The sequence below is a fragment of the Triticum dicoccoides genome, chromosome 3B (assembly GCF_002162155.2).
Source record: "Triticum dicoccoides isolate Atlit2015 ecotype Zavitan chromosome 3B, WEW_v2.0, whole genome shotgun sequence".
In the NCBI taxonomy this organism is placed as follows: domain Eukaryota; kingdom Viridiplantae; phylum Streptophyta; class Magnoliopsida; order Poales; family Poaceae; genus Triticum; species Triticum dicoccoides.
In genome coordinates this window covers 652,311,921-652,322,698 of record NC_041385.1, presented here as the reverse complement: position 1 = coordinate 652,322,698, position 10,778 = coordinate 652,311,921, and positions in this window count along the sequence as shown.

Genomic DNA, 10,778 nt, shown 5'->3' with positions numbered 1-10,778 from the left:
GCGGAGGAGAGGAGAGGTGTTGGTTTGATGGTTTAGAGGGGGGGGGGTGCTTGGGTATTTATATTGGGGAGGGGAGGGTTTTTGCTTGGGGTAGGGGGCAAGAAATAGATTAGGATTAGGAATAGATCTAGGATTAGATACGGAATAAACGAAGTAGGAAAAGAGTCCTACTAGGACTAGGAAAAAGAAGCGGCGGCGGCTCCCTGGCTCCCTTGGTGCGTGCGCGCGCGGTGGCCTTGGCCTTGGCCGGCCGGCGGCTAGCAGCTTGGGCCTTTGGCCCAAGGCGCTGCAGTTTTTTTTTTTAACGGTCTCGCGCGCAGAGCGACAAAATAAAAAAATCTAAACGAACTCCAAAATTAATACAGTAAACTTTCCCCGACTCCTAAAAATGAGTCGAACAAAAATGAACTTTACTCGGGGCCTAAATGCAAAAAAAAAAAATTTTAAAACACGCATTTTTCCCTAAGGCAAATAAAACGCAAATAAAACTCCGGCAAAACCAAAATGGGTTTATTTATTAAATCTTCATTATTCCTAAATTTGGGAAAGTCATATTATTCCCTCTCTCAAAATTTTTATAGGAAAACTTTATGAAGATAATTAAATAAATCCAAATGATCCTATTTTCAAAATTTGAGAAATCCCAAATATGAAAATAATGAAACTTCCAACTCTCTCCGAGGGTCCTTGAGTTGCGTGAAATTTTCTAGGATCGGAAAATGCGAGAAAAACATGGTATGCATGATGACCTAATGTATAACATTCCAAATTGAAAATTTGGGATGTTACATGAAGTTTTGGGTGATCTTACAATGGATGAAGGAATAAGGATTAGCAAAAGTCTAAGATTGGGGATACCCAAGGCACCCCAAGGTAATATTCAAAGAAGTAGCAAGCAACTAAGCTTGGGGATGCCCCCGAGTGGCATCCCCGCTTTCTTCTATCAACCATTGGTATTTTACTTGAAGCTATATTTTTATTCGTCACATATTATGAGTTTTGCTTGGAGCGTCTTGTATGATATGAGACTTTGCTTGTTTTGATTTATGTTTTAAGTATTGAATACTTGCTGAACACACCTTTTTGAGAGAGCCAGAAATTATGTTATGCTTGCTCCTATGCTTCACTTAAATTTTTAGAGCCATGGATTTGCTCTAGTGTTTCACTTATATCTTTTTGAGCATGGTGTGCTTTATTATTTTTGAAGAAATGCTCTCATGATTCACTTAGATTTATTTGGGAGTTAGCAAAATTTTCAGAAATTCTCTCTTGCTTCACTAAGATTATTTTGAGAGAAAGAAAAATTATGCTCGTGTTCTTCACTTATATTTGTTTGAGCTTATCAAAAGCAACATATGAAAATAGTCCCAAAGTGATAGATATCCAAAGAGGATATAATAAAAACTTTCATGAAGATCATTGGACAAAATAAACTTGATTTTTAGTAATGGTTTTGAGATAGGACGATATGATATGTGAGTCATGTTGATGAGTAATTGTGCTTTAGTAAGAATATTGATGTTAAGATTTGTGATTCCCTATGCAAGCACGAAAGTCAATAATTATGCAATGAAATTTATATCCTACTTGTGGTGCATTATTCGGTGTTACTTATGCTTAATGCTTGGGTACGAGATTTTTTGTTTTTGGATGGTCGCTTCTCAATCTTTTTGCTAGCCTTCATTTTGCACTAAGTATGATCAGTACTTGTGCATCGAAAACCCTTTATACTAGTTTTTCCTTATGAGTCCAGTATAACTACCTATATGCAGTATTTCCATGTCGAGCAAATTTGCATGTGCCATCTCTAATTTTCAAAATAAATTTCTCTTTTGTGTGCTCTGCCGCTCGCGAGACGGTGATGGGTGGCCAATTTTTTCCATGCTAGATGTGTTATTCTCACGATGAGTGTTTATTCACTGGTCATTGCACGAGAGTACGGCAAAGGTATTAGGGATTCCCATTCCCAAAATTAAAAATGAATTTACTTTATGTTGTCAAATAATAAATTCCTTGGAAAGTGTTAGTATGGAGGGCACCCGTGGATATGGTTAGCCATGGAAAGTGTAAGTAATGGTGGAAAAAGGAATAAACTTTATTTTCTGTTTGGGCACCGCCTATGATGTATCTAGCATGGAAAGTGTTGGGAGCTCTAAGTCGTTTTGGTTCGTGGGAAAAGTATGTCTCTCAAAAATGTTTTTATCTCTCAATTTAAGCTTTGAGCTCTATCACCTCTACAAATCCCTACTTCCCTCCGTGAAGGGCATTTCTTTTACTTTATGCAATTTTTATTTTAAATTTGAGTCTCCATCTTCTCTTATAAAGCACCAACTAAGTGGCAATATGATCGTATTTGAGCATTGGGTGTACCTAATATTCGAGTGTATTTCATGAATGGATCAACGATTGAGCATAATGGGCTAGGTATAACTTGCGTTAGTGTCGATATTTTGAAAGACATGGTTGCTTGTTGGTATGCTTGAGTATTAAAGTCTTCATGTCAAAACTAGACTATTGCTTTGAATCATATAAAAGTCCAAATGTCCATGCTATAAAGAAAAGAAATGTGACGAACATGTTAGGCAGCATTCCACATCAAAAATTATTGTTTTATCATTTACCTACTCGAGGACGAGTAGGACTTAAGCTTGGGGATGCAGATACGTCTCCAACGTATCTAGAATTTTTTATTGTTCCATGCTATTATATTATCATTCTTGGATGTTTTACAATCATTTTATAGTCATTTTATATCATTTTTTGGTACTAACATATTGACATAGTGCCTAGTGTCAGTTGCTGTGTTTTGCATGTTTTTTACATCGTAGGAAATCAATACCAAACAGAGTCCAAACACAGCGAAACTTCTTGAGGCCCACGCGCCTAGGGGTGCCCCGAGGGGAGCACAACCCACCAGGGCGCGCCTAGAGGCCCAGGCGCGCCCAAGTGGGTTGTGCCCACCTCGGGTGCTCCTGAAATACCTCTTTGCTCTATAAATACCCCAATATTCCAGAAACCCTTGGGGAGCAGATGAAAATCAATTCCAACTGTCGCAAAGTCTAGAAACACCAGATCCAATCTAGACACCATCATGGAGGGCTTCACCACTTCCATTTGTGCCTCTCTGATGATGCGTGAAAAGTTCTTTATAGACCTACGGGTCCGTAGTTAGTAGATATATGGCTTCCTCTCTCTCTCTTGATTATCAATACAATGGTCTCTTGGAGATCCATATGTTGTAAGTCTTTTTGCGGTGTGTTTGTTGGGATCCGATAAACTTTGAGTTTATGATCAGATCTATGTTTTTATCCATGAAAGTTATTTGAGTCTTCTTTGATCTTTTATATGTGTGATTGATTATAGCCTCGTATTTCTTCTCCGATATTTGGGTTTTGTTTGGCCAAGTTGATCTATTTATCTTGCAATGGGAAGAGGTGCTTTGTGATGGGTTCGATCTTACGGTGCTTGATCCCAGTGACAGAAAGGGAAACAACACATATGTATCGTTGCTATCAAGGATAACAAGATCGGGTATATTTCTACCTAAATAGATCTTGTCTACATCATGTCATTGTTCTTATTGCATTACTCCATTTCTCCATGAACTTAATACACTAGATGGATGCTGGATAGCAGTCGATGTGTGGAGTAATAGTAGTAGATGCAGGCAGGAGTCGGTCTACTAATCTTGGACGTTATGCCCATATAATGATCATTGCCTAGATATCATCATGATTATTTGAAGTTCTATCAATTGCCCAACAGTAATTGTTTTCCCACCGTTTGCTATTTTTCTCGAGAGAAGCCACTAGTGAAACCTATGGCCCCCGAGTCTCTTTTCATCATATTTTCCTTTGCATCTATTTTCCTTTGCATTTATTTTCAGATCTATTAAATTAAAAATACAAAAATACCTTGATGCAATTTATTTGTTCCGCGATCTATTTATCCTACCTACCATTTTTACCTCATGTTATTTGCCTATCTTAAGGCACCGTACCCAGAAGGGATTGACAACACCTTTAACACGTCGGGTTGCGAGTATTTGTTATTTGTGTGCAGGTGTTATTTACGTGGTGTGAGGAGGTTCACCTACTAGTTCGATAACCTTGGTCTCATCACTGTGGGAAATACCTACCATCTCTATACATCATCATCCCTTTCTCTTTGGGGAAATACCGACGTAGTTCTAGCAGACATCAATATCACATCATACCTTGACCATATCACATCACAACATGCCCTGCAAAAACAAGTTAGACATCCTCTACTTTCTTGCTGCAAGTTTTACGGGGCTGCTACGGGCTTCTAGTAAGAAGCATTCTTACCTACGCACAAAACCACAACGGTGATTCATCAAGTTTATTGTTTTAACCTTCTTCAAGGACCAGCCGCAGTCAAATTTGATTCAACTAAAGTAGGAGAAACAGACACCCGCATCCACCTTTATGCAAAACTAGTTGCATGTCTGTCGGTGGAACCGGTCTCATGTGCGTGGACTATAAGGTTGGTCCGGGCCGCTTCATCCCACTATATTGCCAAATCAAAATAAGACGTTGGTGGTAAGCAGTATGACTATCACCTCCCACAACTCTTTGTGTTCTACTCGTGCATATCATCTACGCATAGACCTGGCTCAAGATGCCACTGTTGGAAATCATTGCATGGAAAAACAAAACAATTCTATGCACACGCAATGATCTATCCTTGGGGAAGCATAGCAATGAGGGGGAGATTATGTCTACATAACTCGTAGACCGTAAGCGGAAGAGTTTCACAACGCGTTTGATGTAGTCGAACTTTCTTCGCGCTCCAACCGATCTAGTACCAAACGCACGGCACCTCCACGCTCTGTGCACGTTCAGCTTGGTGACGTCCTCCGCCTTCTTGATCAGAAAGAAGGCGAGGTAGTAGATGAGTTCAGGAAGCACGACGGCATGGTGACGGTGATGGTGATGTGACCTCCGCAGGGCTTTGCCTAAGCACTACAAAAATATGACCGAGGGAGTAAATGGTGGACGGGGGCGCCGCACATGCCTAAGACAATGTTGTGTCCTTGTGTGGCGCCCCCTCCCCACATATATGTTGGTGGAAGGGGGAGGGGACGCAGCCTAGGGAAGCCAGGGTGCACCCCAAGGGGCTGGCCGCCGGCCCTAGGGCTCCTTCCCTCCCGCGCCCCCCTTTCCTTGTATGAAGAAAGGGGAAGGAAAGAGGGGGGAGGGAAGGAAGGGGGAGTCCTACTCCACACTTTACTTTCCCTCCCCTATTTACTTCTCCTCCTCATAGGACCGGCCTATATAGGGGCGCACCACCCCCTTGTGGGCTGGTGTGTTCCCTCTCTTGGCCCAAAAGGCCCATATCTTTGTCAGGGGTGCCCGAAACTCCTTTCCGGTGACCCGATAAGTACCTGGTACCCTCCGAAGCACTTCCGGTGTCCGAATACTATCGTCCTATATATAAATCGTTACCTCTCGACCATTTCAAGACTCCTCGTCATGTCTGTGATCTCATCTGGGACTCCGAACAAAATTCAGTCACCAAATCACATAACTCATATAATACTAAATCGTCAACGAACGTTAAGCGTGCGAACCTACAGGTTCGAGAACTATGTAGACATGACTGAGACACCTCTCCAGTGAATAACCAATAGCGGAACCTGGATGCCCATATTGGCTCCTACATATTCTACGAAGATCTTTATCGGTCAAACCGTTATGACAACATACGCAATTCCCTTTGTCAATCGGTATGTTACTTGCCCGAGATTCGATCATCGGTACCTTCATACATAGTTCAATCTTGTTACCATCAAGTCTCTTTAATCGTTTCATAATACATCACGTTGTGACTAACTTCTTAATCATTTGCTTGCAAGCTTATGATGTGTATTACCAAAAGGGCCCAGTGATACCTCTCTGATACTCGGAGTGACAAATCCTAATCTCGATCTATGCCAACTCAACAAACACCTTTGGAGATACCTGTAGAGCATCTTTATGATCACCCAGTTACGTTGTGACATTTAATAGAACACAAGCTATTCCTCCGGTATCCGGGAGTTGCATAATCTCGTAGTCGAAGGAATATGTATTTGACATGAAGAAAGCAATAGCAATAAAACTGAACGATCCTTATGCAATGCTAATGGATGGGTCTTGTCCATCACATCATTCTCCTAATGATGTGATATCGTCATCAAATGACAACACTTGTAACCTTAACCATCTTTGATCAACGAGCTAGTCTAGTAGAGGCATACTAGGGACACGGTATTTGTTTATGTATTCATACATGTATTTAAGTTTCTGATCAATACAATTCTAGCATGAGTAATAAACCTATATCATGAACAAGGAAATATAAAATAACAACTTTATTATTGCCTCTAGGGCATATTTCCTTCATGGTTTTGGTATGATTTGATTAGAACTAACCCGGACTGACGCTGTTTTCAGCAGAACTATTGTGGAGCTGTTTTATGTGCAAAAATAATAGTTCTCGGAATGGGCTGAAAATTTATGGTGATTTTTCTGGGCCAAAAGAGACCTCCGAAGCTTTGAGGAAGGACCAAAAGCCTCACGAGGAAGCCACAAGCCTACTAGGCACGGCCCACCCCTGGTGGCGCCTAGCGAGCTTGTCGCTCCCTCGTGGGCCCCCTTGATGTGAAACCGACGCCAAAAATTCCTATAAATACCCCTACCCATAGAAAGAACCCTAGATGAGAATTTTTGCTGCCGCAAGCCTCTGTATCCATGAAAACTCAATCGGGACCCTGTTCTGGCACCCTGCTAGAGGGGGAAATCATCATCGGAAGCCATCTCCATCATCCCGACGACCACCATGATGAGGAGGGAGTAGTTCACCCTCGGGGCTGAGGGTATGTACCAGTAATTATGTGTTTGATCTCTCTCTCTCTCTCTCTCTCTCTCTCTCTCTTGTTCTTGATTTGGCACGATCTTGATGTACCGTGAGCTTTGTTAAGATATTTGGATCATATACTATTTATCCCTTTCTAGTAGTAGCGCGGGGTAAAAGACTAGTAGTAGTGCAGCTGCACGCGTTACTACTACGATGCTACAGCTAACTGGTAGTAGTAGCGTGGGTGCCACCCGTGCTACTACTACGTCCGTTAGTAGTAGTGTGGGTGCCACCCGCGCTACTACTAGTTAGTAGTAGTGTGGGTCTGGACCCTCGCTACTACTAGCTAATTAGGAATTAAAAAAAATCCAGCCATGGTTGCTGCTGCTAGGCATCATCATCCTCTTCATCCATTGCCGATGCTGACCCTGGAGGGGATGAAGTCGTCCATGGTGATGGTGCTTCCCCATCCAACTCTTCTCCACACCTCTCCTTTGTTGCTTCTACAAAAAAAGAGACAAGGATTGGAAGAGGAAGAGAGAGGTAGAAAGGAGTAGGTGCAGTAACTCACCGGTGGCCACCGGAGTTGGAGCCGAAACCCTAGAAGACGCCATGGGTTGCCTCCATCAGAGATCTGGCCATCATTATGGGTGGCGCTCTGCTAGATCTCCCTCTCCTTCCAGCAGCGGAAGAGGAGGAGGAAGGAGGAGCAGGGGAGTGTCTGCGGTGGAAGAGGAGGTCGCCGAATTTGAGGGAGACGTCAAGGTGCAAGCCAGCAGTTGCAGTGGGCGAGGAAGGGCATCGCAGGTGGGGGGGAAGTGAAATCAAGAGGGTGTGGGTCTGGTATTGGGCCTCCATGTGCTATGTTTATACATGTGTTGCTGGGTTGATAATAGTAGCACTGGGTTTATACCACACGCTACTACTATGGCATGTCCGGGGGTGCACGGTGGAGACCACTTAGTAGTAGCGTGGGGCTTATAACCCGCTAATACTACTATCAACTTAGTAGTAGTGTGGGTTTATAACCTGCGCTACTACTATGGCTGGTCCCGGGGGGCACGGTGGAAATCACTTAGTAGTAGTGAGGGTTATAAACCCGCGCTACTACTATCAGCTTAGTAGTAGCGCGGGGTATAAACCTGCTCTACTAGTAAGTAGTAGTAGCAAGGGATATAAACCCACGCTACTAGTAAGTGCATATCTATAAGTTTTTCCCTAGTAGTGTTATCTTGTTGTGGTGTATTGAGTTTTTACCTTTGAGGTTTCACTATTATCAGATTGAATACTTTTATGGATTTGAGAACACTTGATGTATGTCTTACATATGAATACCAATGGTGACAATGGGTTATTATATTGATTCACTTGATGTATGTTTTGGCACTCAACTCACGGATTCCCGAGGTGACACTGGGGTAATTAATCTATGCATAGGGGTTGATGCACATTTTCGTACTACATTCTCTGGTAGAAATCTAGGGACACTCTTTGAAGTCTTTGTGTTGGATTGAATATTATGAATATGAAGTTGTTTGATGCATATCGAATAATCAACTCAAGGATACTTGTGGTGACATTGGAGTATCTAGGTGACACTAGAGTTGGTTCATGTGTATCATATGGTGTTGTTTTGATACGAAATCTAGGGCTATTTGTGACACTTATAGGGATGGCTCAATAGATTGATCAGAAAAGATAACTTTGAGGTGGTTTTGTACCCTACAACAATTTCATCTTATGTTCTCCGCTAGATAAGAACTTTGGAGTGACTCTTTGTCGCACGTTGAGGGATTGTTATATGATTCAACTATGTTAGCAATTTTGAGAGATTGCAATAGTGAAAATATGAACCCCAGGCCTTGTTTCCAAGCATTGCAATACCGTTTGTGCTCCGTTTTATCACTTCCTACCTTGCTATTTTCAGATTGCAAAAACCTTTATCTATTATCCATACTACACTTGTATCACCATCTCTTTGCCGAACTAGTGCACCTATACAATTTGCCATTGTATTGGGTGTGTTGTGGACACAAGAGATTTCTTGTATTTGATTGCAGGGTTATTTGAGAGAGGCCATCTTCATCCTATGCCTCCCACAGATTGATAAACCTTAGGCCATCCACTTGAGGGGAAAATGCTACTGTCCTACAAAACTCTGGGCTTGGAGGCCCAACACGAGTCTACAAGAATAAGTTGTGTAGTAGACAATAGTAGCCTACAATCGCATGTTACTATTACAAGGTTGCAACTCCCTAAATGTAAGCATAAATACATGATGGCAACTCTAATACTCCCTCCGATTGAAAATAGGTGTAGTGGTTTTAGTTCAAATTTGTACTAAAGCAACGACACTTTTTCGATGAGAGGGAGTACTTCCTTCTCTAAATCAAGATTTTTTTTGGCGGGTCCTATACAACAAGTTTTCTCCTACTCTTTTCTATGATTTCCATGTTATCAATTGGTAACATACAACGGCAGGTTACTGTTGGAATACTGAAGCGGAAAAATTAATCTATGATGGAAATATCTAATCCTTCCTTTTCTATTCTTTCCAAGTTGTCAGATTATTTTCCAGGTGATAGCTCGATAGGATATTACGACTAGACGAGTAGACCAGAGGGAAAACAAGAGGCGGTTTACTTAAGTGTAGGCCCTCGAGGTCAAGTTAAAAATCTACTTCCTTATCATGTTGTATTGACTGATGTTTAGGGATGTACAATGGAGATAGAGGGATTGAGAATAATATCTTTGTTCTGTCATTATTGACTATCCTAGCCCAGGTTTATATGAATACTAGAGTCTATGCTTTACAGGATCCTGGTCGGTTAGGGTTATTGAGTAGTCCTCCTAGACGTCGGCTTTCCTTTTCATATACTCCAAGTCTTATGAGTCCTTCTCTCTACCACGCGCATGGACATCTACCCAGGGCATAAACCAACCAAGGGGCCACGGGCCGACCTACTTTGCTCGGCTTCTGGTATGATGTGGCACCCCTAGACCGTAATAGTATTAGTAGCCCCTAAACTGGTCTTCAATATCGGTTGCTCCTTGGTTGGACCTGATCTAGATGTTCCATCCCCTATAAGGTTCTCGAGATAACAACGAGTTCACAAAAATCCCCTGAAAGTAGATCCACACAACTGGCTCTTCTAAAATATGTAGTGCTTCACGACCGATTACCTTGAGCCATCTTTAGTTGTTGGTGTGGATAGAGGACCTTCACGGAAAGCTTTCCCGCGAAGCCAATTTTTGGTGGGATCCTTACGGAATTTTTCAAATGGAGCTCGACATTGGGGAGACCATACCAGGCTCTGGTCCGGCTGGTGGAGCCGGACTAACCCGCTGAACAACTAAACATACGCTCAGGGTTGTGGGCCCCATCAAGTTCATGTCCTATCATTTAAGGCGATGTGACTAGACGTAGTGTCTCATGCTTCACCGTCATTTATGGGATGGATTGTTTCCTGCACGCCTTACACATTCTTAGTGGGAAGTTGGAAGGGCTATGCTTCCACGTATCACGTGACAACTGTTGTCATTTCCTCTCCCATCATAGCTTTATAAGAGTAAACACTTTGGGGAATAGAGGACTTGCTCATTTCTCTCTGACTTTCCTCTCGTGTGCCTCCGCCTCCATTGCTCCCTTTGCCAGAGCTCTTTGTCTTTCCTCCACCTCACTTTTTTTCTACACGAACCCGCTGACGAGCAATGGGTTCAAAGACGACCAAGCCGTAGCCACTGAAGGGCGGTGCTGCGTGTAAATAAGTTGTCATCGGCAACGGCACCACCGAATCAACGGGAAGTTGAAGGTCCCCTCCAACACCAAAGGGAAGTGGATGGCCACTACAGCGAACATCGCGCATCTCCATCATCTCTTTGAGCATACATGCCACCGCCAAGAGTCGTGGACTATT